The 11,486-nt window shown below is 41.1% G+C and overlaps 1 pseudogene; it reads right to left on the reverse strand.

Annotated features, from left to right (window-relative positions):
- Window positions 1–4,779: 4,779 nt before the first annotated feature.
- Window positions 4,780–11,142, reverse strand: LOC148421351 (uncharacterized; annotated as a pseudogene).
- Between the last annotated feature and the right edge of the window lie 344 nt (window positions 11,143–11,486).

Consider the following 11,486-nt stretch of genomic DNA (forward strand, 5'->3'; position numbering starts at 1 on the left):
ACAGGGGAGCCATGGCAGTGGAAACGTCAGTTTATACGCATCAGCAAAATGAAAGGGGCTTGGCAACGAATAAAGGTAGATAAAGAAGAAGAGCGAGTTCAGAAAAACACAAGCATTGAAAGAGGTCTCTAGTTTGCGGGACACAAAGAGCATAATGGGATGAAAAAGTGAATGAGTAAAGATACATTTTTGCTTTCATGCTGCAATCTCAAGGCTACTTCTCTGAAATCCAAATTTTTTTGTGACCTCCCATAAAAGAAAGCAAAGATTTCAGTGATTCAAACTAAATGCAATAAAGAAGACAGCCAGACCTCAAAACACCACCGTTGGTTTTTATTTATTATTGATTTGAGAGCATGAGTTTGTGTTTTCATGTTTTGACTTTGCAAAAGTTTCCATCAAAAACATCAACGACCTCAAAAAATGTATGCTTACTCAACACCTTCACTTTTTTCCCCAAACTCAGAGTAATCATTAGACTTATTTTTAGAAATTGGCACACAAAAAAGCTCACATTCTTCTACAAAGTAGTATGGAGGTATATAATTGTACTTGTACACTGGAAATGTAACAAAACAGTATTTGAAAAATATTTTTATGTTTGTGACAAAAAAAATGTAGGAAGATTAAGTTTTGACTTTTCTGGTCAGCCATTGAAAAAGGTTAACTCATTCAGTCCAGTTAAAATGGATGACATCTACAGTCACCAATGGCAGTGCTTGAGTAATCTTGTAGGTGAGGAAAATGTGTGTTTGTGTGTATATGTGCGTATGAGATTGAGATGGTTGAGATGCAGACAATCCATAAATAATGAAAATTAATCCACCAGGGAAAAATATAGAAATTATATTATTTTGAAAGTATAGTTCATTTATTGATGGAACTATAGCTGCTTTCTGGTGGTACATTAATCGAAAACAATATGGAATGATTACTTGTTTACTTTCATTACATGTGTTTTCCCTAATACAAATTCAAATTTATGCATAAGCTTGCGTGTCAATTCATAGTCTTTTTAGGTCTTAAATCTATGCCCTCAAGGTACTTGGAAAGAAAATGAAGAAAATGCTTATGTTGAACTCTACTCACTTGTTGATACACAAACAAGAGAGATATGAGAAGACAAGCTAGATCTTAATCAATTAATTGGATGGTGTGTGTTTGTGCATTAGAATGTCCTGTAAAGTGAAAAAAAAATGTTTTAATGAGCTTTAGTCATGCATCTGTATTTTTGTCTCGTGAAAGAGCAAATGTGTACTTATGTTTGTGTGTACATGGATTAGCTTCAGGTATTTTTAATCAATTATCTCACATTTATTCAACGGCTTTCATATCCACCGTGCTCATGGAGCCAATACACAAGATATTCATTTTTCTTCTAGTTACACATATTATAAATTGCTTATTTACAGCATCAATATTCCTTTTATTAATGTGATCCGATCGAGAGTCAACCAATCTTAATTCAAGCAAAATTAGTTTTAGCGCTCCTGAAGCAGTAACTTAATCCTTACAGCGACATATCTGTACATGAGCACGATTGTATAAGCTGCAACACTATTAAAAGGCTGTCAACTTTTGACCAAACAATGGAGTGAGTCATTGATTGGTCAGGGGTGGGATGTTTGAAAGACATGTTTGTTTCAATGTGTCTCATCACTCAAATCTTTTTTTCTCTCCCCTCTCAAACCTTATACATGACAGCATTTCCAATAAATATTCATCTCAATACAACATATACTTTGACAAGGTATATCCAATCTGTAGGATGACGATGCAGTAAAAATAGCAAAGGTTAGACCAATAAGATATAATTTTGCTGATGCCCCGCCTTCATGCTTCCACATCCTATTGTGCCTCTGTGGAACTATGTAGTTCACAGTCAGTCTTGCATAAGCTCTTTACCAGAATAGCTACGTTATTGTTTCTGTATTGTTTTATGTGCTTTTCCAAATTCAGGTCACTGCTGCTACTACTTCAGGTAATCACTCAACGTTTGAGCAGCAGCTTCCATCTAATATTTATGAGCTTGCGCTAGAGTCATTTAAAGAAATTTAGCAATCAAATTGTGTTTTGCAACTACCTGCGAATGTTTATGTCTGAAAAGATGTAGCTTTGGGCATTTATTGCAGTCAAAACTACCACACAGACTTTTCAAGTGTACTTGAAAAGCTATAGCCCAACAGAGAAGATAAATAAATCTAGCGGAACATATTTCTATTCTTAATGGTCCAGACAGAGTGTCTGCCTGTGTTTGTTTTGAAGATAGAATATGCAGAAAAAAAAGGAATGTTGCGGCCCATGAAGGAAGAATAGTGAAGAGCTTTGAGAAAAAAACTAAAAAAACAGATCACAATGGATGAGTGGTTTCGGAAGAAAGCCTCTTTTTTTTTATGAGTGGTGACTTTTGGTGGGTCTCATGTTTGTAAACCCGTAGAGCAAAATATTCTGCGTGTCTTCAAAGATTAGCCCGAATCGTCTAAAATGGCTTATAAAGAAGGTGGTTTCTATAGAAAAATGGTTGGAATTAAATGAGTTAATTAGCATCAATAATTTATGAGCTTAGTTGACACTTAATGGCTACTCCAGTCATAAGGGTATTGACGTATTGATAACACGGAATCAACATGCCATTTACAAGTGTGTACAATAGTATGTAAATGTCAACACGGTGATGTCAGATATGGAGCATTTGATGTACATAGAGAGCAAAAATATTGATATTGGCACAAAATCATCGCTGACCACTAAAACCTGCAGTATAAATTTAAGAGGTTGGAGCACCGCCATTTTATTCTGATACATAAAAGCCCTTTAAAAATGTCAATCGACTGAATATAGAAGCTGAATTTACATTTGTCAACTTTTAAAATGTGTAAGCAAAATCCTGACAGCTAATGTTGTAAGTAGAGGACAATGACCTGCGAAAAGACAACTGCGCTTGGCGCAAGTTTACAGTCCTCAGGGCGTGATAGCGTCTAGCAGAAGACGGGCGACAGTATGTTCCATTAGGATGCTAGTCAGGTTATCCAGGCTGAAACGAGCCTAGAGCAGTGTGTTTAGTCAGGGAACAACAAGGGACAACCAGAGAGGCAAATATGTGTGAAGACCAGCACTGGCTGCTTCTTTAGACAAAGACTCCACGGCCCCTGGACACTGCCTTTACAGCATAATGAAAAACGTATGAGTTCCCTGAGTCAAGCTAAGGGAGCTCAGAAGACACAAATCAGGATCAAGGAGCATGTCATATGGATACCAAGATTCTACAGATCTACAGTTGCTGCAGTACGTAATAAAGTAAATTCATCCAGTATTCAAGGTTTTAAAATCTATGCAACATACTGGTCTGATGTATGTATTGTTGCAAACATCCAGCATATTCTAGTCAAGTAAGATTTATATTGCTATCCACCACCTATTCTTGTTGACCAGCTCTATAAACTAATGCAGTTTAACTCCCTGATGTCATTAAACTTACATCACAGTTTGTGAGTACAAGGTGAGATTTAATTGGGGACTATAAGGTTGTGTAGTTCCTGGAAGCAATCCCCAGATATACCATGCACATGAGAGCAATCTAATTGGATACTTAGTAAGTGTGATGACCTAGTGGTAATCCCATGGCATTTTTGTTTCGCTCTCTTTTTTAAAAACACTTCAATGCTACCTGCTCGTAAATCCATGTTTTGACAGAATCTAGATGCCATAAATCACAATCTTCAAGACCTAGGGTCATAACAATTTTCTTAAACGTTACGCCCATGCTCCTACATTCTCCTACTTCATGTAGAGCGTTTCACTGTCATTGTTAAGAGAACAAGCACAATTAATTTGGCTCATGCCTATTTGAAAAAGACCATCACCGCAATGGGCTCAATGAGCTGCAACATTTAAACATGATGATGAAACTGTTGGTGAGCCTTTGATTTGCTCTTTACATGCCTGTACCTGTGAATAAAGCACACACAATATATGAAAATACAGTGGGCCCCCGGGTTACGAACTTAATCCGTTCAGCGGCTACGCTCGTATCTCGAATTGCTCGTATAGCGGGCAATCCAAACCCATGTTAATTCGTGAATGCGTGCAACGCGCGCAGAAGCCTTAGGTAAAATCATCACGCTGTATACATATATTAATATTAAGTGACATAATCTACTGTACAGTTGCATTGAATAACAAATACAAAGGAAAAATGACTTTTACCTTTGGAAGGACGTGACTTGTGCTGTGATAAGCAGAGATGAGCAGAGATGAATGCTCGAAGTCAATACGGTAAATCAGATATGCTATTGGTCTTACAGTGTCAAAGTAACTTTTTCAGTCAGGGTTTTCTCTACTTCCTTCCATCCCAACCAGCTGTGCCATCAAGCTAGATAAAGGCGTTCGGCCAATAGCATATCGGCACTTCTGTGATTGACGTGTGACGCCGGCCAATAGCATCTCCGTGAGTGAGACCGGGTGACCTTAATCGACCAATAGCATATTGGCGTCTCCTTGACTGACTGATAATTATTCGCACTTTTTTTTTTAAACGGTTGGAATGTATTGACATCTTATTGATTAAAACACATTTAAACCTGTGACGATTTTTTGTTCTGCAATCGGCACACTTAATTTCATGTCAGATGTTTTACCCGACGTGAATTGAGCTGGGTGGAGGCGGAGGGGGGGTTGTGTGTGTTGTATTTACTAGGCACCTGTTTTGTTGAAAGGATCGGTGCCGGTCGGCGCTCAGGAGACAAAGACAACACTCAACAAAAGACCAACGTTCCCAAATGCTATTTAGCCCAAACAACTGGCATATTTATTTTGACCAAATGCAAGTTCTCAAATAGTTGACATTGCGTGAAATCATCATATGAGCCTCTTACCTATGCCGAGAAGGTGGAGAGCCAACACCCAAGTAGAGCTCCGCTTGTCAACCGGCTGGGCGTCCGTACGTAACCCGCAGCAGACTCTACTTGTTTGTACTCTGCATCTCTCTTTTGTATTTTTTAGTTGCGTACGCGAGGAAGGGCGGGTGGCCTACCCGTCCGCCCTGGCGGCGCAACACCTGTTTCCCGATTTGATATTGACACTTAAGTGTGTCCTTCAGGCTCTGAAAAACATCTTGCTCAAAAACATCTTGTACAATAATATCTGTCAACTTCCCACGACAATGTTCTTCTTTGTTATGGGAACAAGACAGTAAAGCGGTCAAATGTCCTGACCAAAAACAAGTTAGTGAAAAACAGCATATATAACCATGGTTGCACAATATATTTGGGTTTTCAACGGCTATGGGAAGCATCACTAATTACAATTCCTCTCATTCCACTCTTGAGGCTTCACATATTAGTTGATATACCCGTCAAACGTTGATGGTAACACTATTTCATTTCCCGTATGTTCAAAAATATCATGAAAGAACATGGACCATACTTCCTGCAACGTTAGGTTTCGGTGAATATATTGATGTGTTAAATATCCTTGCCATCTAGCATAAATGTATACATGAGTGGGATGAGGCGTCAACTTAACAGTGTAGATCTCGACACCAAAGTGTCCGTTGCGTATGTCAAGGTGTACAATCATCTCATGCGTTGCATAATCACCCACTCCACCTCAGCTCGGATACGTCTTACATAGATACACGTTAGCAGGTTACATATTGATAGCAATACTATTACAATAACCAACAGAATCAGAGGGGGCACCAAAGTCCTCCTAGCAGTGACCGACATCCCTGAAAAGATGTCCCACCAGTGATGGGCTGAGGACTGTTGTACTATTTTAGCAGCATGTTGTACCCGTCCGCTGGCTACCAATGTGGACACCATGAGTTTGGAGATGTTAGACGTATGTGATTGTATAATTTCCTGAACTTCAGTGGACTGTTCCAATGCACATTTGAAACGCTCCAGTGAGAGGTTCCAGGGATTCTTTAGTACATCCCATTGCACTTGTGTCAGCCGATTAGACACAGAGTAATTCGTCAAACGATACGTCTGGTTTCCCCAATGCCATAGGTGCACATTATATAGGCAACCAACGAAAGGAACCGATGGTACTTGTGAATGATTTTGCATTGTTGCCACACATAGAGCATGTAGTCCAATTTGCCACAACATCTCCCTTCGTGGCTCCCTAGTCCAATCACAAAGTACAACCTCTGAGTCGGTTAAACATGGATTACTGTATCCCTGTTGTAATGTACACGCCATTCCTCTGTCTGTTTCGTCACACATTTTCATCTCATAAGTCATATTTGTTACCACATCCATCCACTCTCCATCCAGATGTAAAAACCAAAACCCTGTAGCAGTAATCACTGGTAATACTTGATACTTACATATCGTTATAACAGTAGACACATTGTACTGAGTCCAATACCCAGTACAATACGTACTGTTGCACTTCGTTCGCTCCGAATATAACTGTAACCAAAATTTGCTACTAATATTCCAAATCAGTCTCCATTCGTTATAATTTCTCGTTGTCATTATTCTCTGGAATCGCTCTTTTTGAGCTTCCGCATGTATCATTTGCAATTCACCGGTTGTCCAATTACCTATATGTGATCAATTATTTAACGCATCATACGTTTCATTCCATAATTTTGACTCCCATGTAAATGCCTTTTTCCAAACATTTGTGTTTTCCAATTGCCCTACCATAACTTTTGGAAGCCATACCCCTACCTGATGTATAGCCTCTGACGCATGTTGCCCTGTGTTAAATAACATTGTTCTAGTTACTTCATTATCTGCAGCATTAGCCACACCATACAGTGTTCCCGTTCCTCCTAAGAAAATATCATACCAAGCTCTACGTTTTCGTGTGCAGTGTGGTATATCGGGGAATTTTATTTCCCAGTACACTCGGGTCTTAACCCTAGCTTGTGCCATGTGTGTACAGGTGTCCAATATTGGTGCTATGTGTGTTCTTGTAGCATTAGGTTTCCCAGGTATCACCCATATTACATACAAAAATGTGTTCCGTCCCGAAATTTCAGTGTTGTCATAGAAAAACTGGGTTTTTTCTACGGTAATTGTCCACCTCGTCCCGTTATGCTCATTGCAGTCCCTGGTCATCCTGTTGAAGTGGCACATGGGTACCACTGTAGTGACGGTTAAGTTGCATCCTTGTTCCATCACCGGGATGTCCCTTCCTGCAAGGCACTTTCTGCATTTCCACATCTGATAATTGCTGGTGACGTTTACCACGTAGCAGGCGTGGTAAGCTGGACAGGTGTAGTTTCCTTGAGTACGGTCCCGGGTACTGCTTTTCCATCTTATGTGGAACCGCTGGATCTGCTCCAATTTGTCACTCTCCGTCATTGCGCAGCAAAGTTGGACCGTGGCACCAAGGACAAGGATACATGTGACCCAGCAGAAGACACTGTCACCTCTTGGGCCCTCAGTCTTCCTTGGTCTGGCTATGGCGCCTCTCCAATGATGGTTTTCCAATCAGCAAACACCACCACGGCATCTGTATTACGACAAATAGTGCATACTACAAACATATGATTAATTCTCTCTTGTATAACATTTTGGCACCGGTACATTTATCCATTTTTCCACTCTAGGATATAAGACGCTCACAGTAGCATCTTGCCCTTGAGCTATAATTTCTGCTGGTCGGGGAGGACCGTCTGGCTGTTTTACCCAAACTTCTTTCGAATGAATTTTCCACCCTGTGGCATGCCATGTGGGCATCCACATAAGAAGCCCCTGGTCTACTGACCACGAATCTGTAAATATGCAGAGTCCTTGCGGCCCTCCTTGTATAATTACCATGTGTACAGCTTTCAAGTCAGCCCATTGACTACTCTTTTCTTCTACTACTCCACTCTCAGCTGAATAATCAATTTATCTAATCTCTGAGTGTTGGATATCACTCACGTCTACATTTTTGTTTATAATATAATTCCATCCAGCCCTGCAACCCTTCTCAGTTGCTGTCAATATGTTCAAACCGTTTATCCATTATCTACCATAATGCGATTTGTTTAAAAAAAAAAAAAAAACGCTTACAAACTATACTATAACAAACAATTAACATATCAACTGGTTCATCCTCCTTTTGCACAGTTGAATCTATTTTACCATAAAATCTGATCCTATCATGCTAATCTCTCCAAACAACCATTACACATAAAGCATCGATCTTCCACCTTCTAAATTCATATCTTGTAAGGCGCCAGGCTTTCCTCAGCATTTGCGTACCCCTTTTCCCTTTTTTTTTTTTTGAACAGGGCCAGTATACAAAAACAATTCTGCCCTCTCTGCCTCCCTCTGTCTCAACATGCAAAATTTACCACTTGGATCATGAAATACAACTCCCCATCACACATCCATGCAGACCTCTATACAAGTGTGGTTGGCAGAGAAGGGTCACATTTCTGCCTTCAGAAAGTGGAAAATAAATTATAAAATAAATCGCAATTGCTGTAAAAAAAAAAGAAAAGGGGGGCAGAGGCCCCTGATTGCCACCCCTGCTCTCCGCGCCCCTGCCCTGTCCCGTTAGCTGCAATTCTCGCAAGCAGCCCTGTTTGATGTCCACTTGGCTGTCTTATTTTCTCTGCAAGTCATTTAGTGGCCGTTGCCACTTCCAAATTCAACTTTTTCTCTTTTATCAATTTTGCTATTTGAAATTTTTCTTCAGCTTTGTTCTACCAAATTCAGTGGTCTCTATCAATTTGCCAATTTCAAATATTTTCCACTTTGAAGAAAAACAACAGCAACAACAACAAAACCAACTCTAGCAACAACGACAATTCTCACAACTATGACAACAACAATAACAGCAACACATGCAGCAAACTGTGTGAACATTTCAACAGAGCAAGCTTCACAGGCTTACACTCACAATCACTTCTCATTTTCATACCACAGCCTCCCAAGCTGGCTATCATACAACAACATGCCTACATATTATTAAACTACGAAAACACAACATCTACAATCACTTCAACATCATCTAGCTATCCACCCCTGGCATAGCCTCACATATAACACATCAACTTTGTGTATTTTATTTGTGTTTCAACCACTAATTATTCATTGCCAGTTAATCTAGCATTCGAAAACATCCTAATTTTTAATTCAGTCTCAACTGATCCCATAATACATTTTTCCATTTTCCTCATTTCACCTGTGTGCTGAAAATCAACCCCGCGAATAGACCAGTTCCTGCCCACAAACCTCAGGTTTGAAACCATCTCAAATCTGTCACCTTGACTTTCAACTATACAAACTAAATAAAACATGATCTAACAGTGTCTTTTAGCCACATTTCAACCAATATCGTCTATCTCCAACAATCCAACATATGAACATGCAACACACCAACAGTTACACACCAGCAAACTGACAAATACACACGCAGATCCACATCACGCAACATGCAGTTTACAACGTATATGCAGACTTTATTAAGCACGTACAAGACACATTTTTGCGCACACCATTTCAAATGGCATCACTCCTTTGGCTTCCTATCAACCCTCAGTACTCAGATGTGGAGCTGAGACCCAGTCCCGAAAAGGGTCTTGCTGCCGTGGCCACGGTCTTGCCTGGTTGTCAACTCCGCCTCTGAAAACCTCAGGTGTCTGGGCTCAAGAATATGGTGGTAAACTCAGGCACAAATTGTTGGTGTCTGCCTTCCACCGCTAATCTGGGTCTCCTGTCTAGCTGTGTTAGTTGCCGACAGGTTGGTGGCTGCAGTCAAATCATCATCTCCCCAAACATCCCCGTTCCACTCCTCCGAATTCCACTGCGCTGATAGCCCAATAGTAAATGAACGGGTTTGCGCTTGTTCTATTTTACAAAATTTCTTCTTTCGCCCTCTTCGCGCTACTCGGGAGATATGCATTACAACTTTTTCCGTTATACTCTGCATTTTTGCCAAATTCTTCTTTAATTTTTTCACTATAACCTCTAACTGGATAACCTCTTGCCCCTTTTGATTTTCTGCGCTTCTAACTTTATCCAATTCCAACACGCAATTTTTCCAAGCTTCCGCACACCTCCACAACATCTGCAACGTGCCTTCCAGCAGAGCACGAGCATTCACTTCCACCCGCTTCAACATATCACACAATGCCAGCGGAGTGGCGGCGGGATTCCAAGCTTCCGCACACATCCAAAACATCTGCAGCGTGCCTCCCAGCGGAGCACGAGCATTCACTTCCACCCGCTTCAACATATCACACAATGCCAGCGGAGTGGCGGCGGGATTCCAAGCTTCCGCACACATCCAAAACATCTGCAGCGTGCCTCCCAGCGGAGCACGAGCATTCACTTCCACCCGCTTCAACATATCACACAATGCCAGCGGAGTGGCGGCGGGATTCACTCCTGTCCACGGTCCAGGGCGTCCCCCACGCTCCCGTAAGACAGCTTCTACTTCTCGGAAAGTGGTGCCTTCCCACCCGGGCACCACCTCCTCCTCTGGTGCCACTTCCGCACCCTTATTTCTCTTTCTAAAACAACGCATTCTGTTTTTATCTCCTGCGCGTAGCCCGCACAATCCTGCCGACAACGCCAAAAATGTTTTGTTGAAAGGATCGGTGCCGGTCGGCGCTCAGGAGACAAAGACAACACTCAACAAAAGACCAACGTTCCCAAATGCTATTTAGCCCAAACAACTGGCATATTTATTTTGACCAAATGCAAGTTCTCAAATAGTTGACATTGCGTGAAATCATCATATGAGCCTCTTACCTATGCCGAGAAGGTGGAGAGCCAACACCCAAGTAGAGCTCCGCTTGTCAACCGGCTGGGCGTCCGTACGTAACCCGCAGCAGACTCTACTTGTTTGTACTCTGCATCTCTCTTTTGTATTTTTTAGTTGCGTACGCGAGGAAGGGCGGGTGGCCTACCCGTCCGCCCTGGCGGCGCAACACCTGTTTCCCGATTTGATATTGACACTTAAGTGTGTCCTTCAGGCTCTGAAAAACATCTTGCTCAAAAACATCTTGTACAATAATATCTGTCAACTTCCCACGACAATGTTCTTCTTTGTTATGGGAACAAGACAGTAAAGCGGTCAAATGTCCTGACCAAAAACAAGTTAGTGAAAAACAGCATATATAACCATGGTTGCACAATATATTTGGGTTTTCAACGGCTATGGGAAGCATCACTAATTACAATTCCTCTCAGCACCACACTTATGGCTTGTTCGATCGTCAGTTCACCGTTAGTTACAACTCACAGAATTGCAAGAATGGCGCATTCCCAAAGCATGTCAGGAGGTCGCCGACTAACATGACATGCAGTTTTGTCAAGCAACCATTATATGGCACTGTAATACCAGCCGTAACAGGGTTCAGAGATTAACTTCTTGAGTTAATACGGCAACGCATATAGGCTATTGGTCTTACAGTGTTACAGTAACTCTTTCAGTCATGGTGCAAATCACGGAGATACTAAAACATCATCCTCTTATTTCTTCCTTTACCGCTGCTAGTAATTTTAGAAGCTATGTCTAACAGATAA

The sequence above is a fragment of the Hippichthys cyanospilos genome, chromosome 7, assembly GCF_059441005.1.
Source record: "Hippichthys cyanospilos isolate Australia breed blue-spotted pipefish chromosome 7, RoL_Hcya_1.0, whole genome shotgun sequence".
In the NCBI taxonomy this organism is placed as follows: domain Eukaryota; kingdom Metazoa; phylum Chordata; class Actinopteri; order Syngnathiformes; family Syngnathidae; genus Hippichthys; species Hippichthys cyanospilos.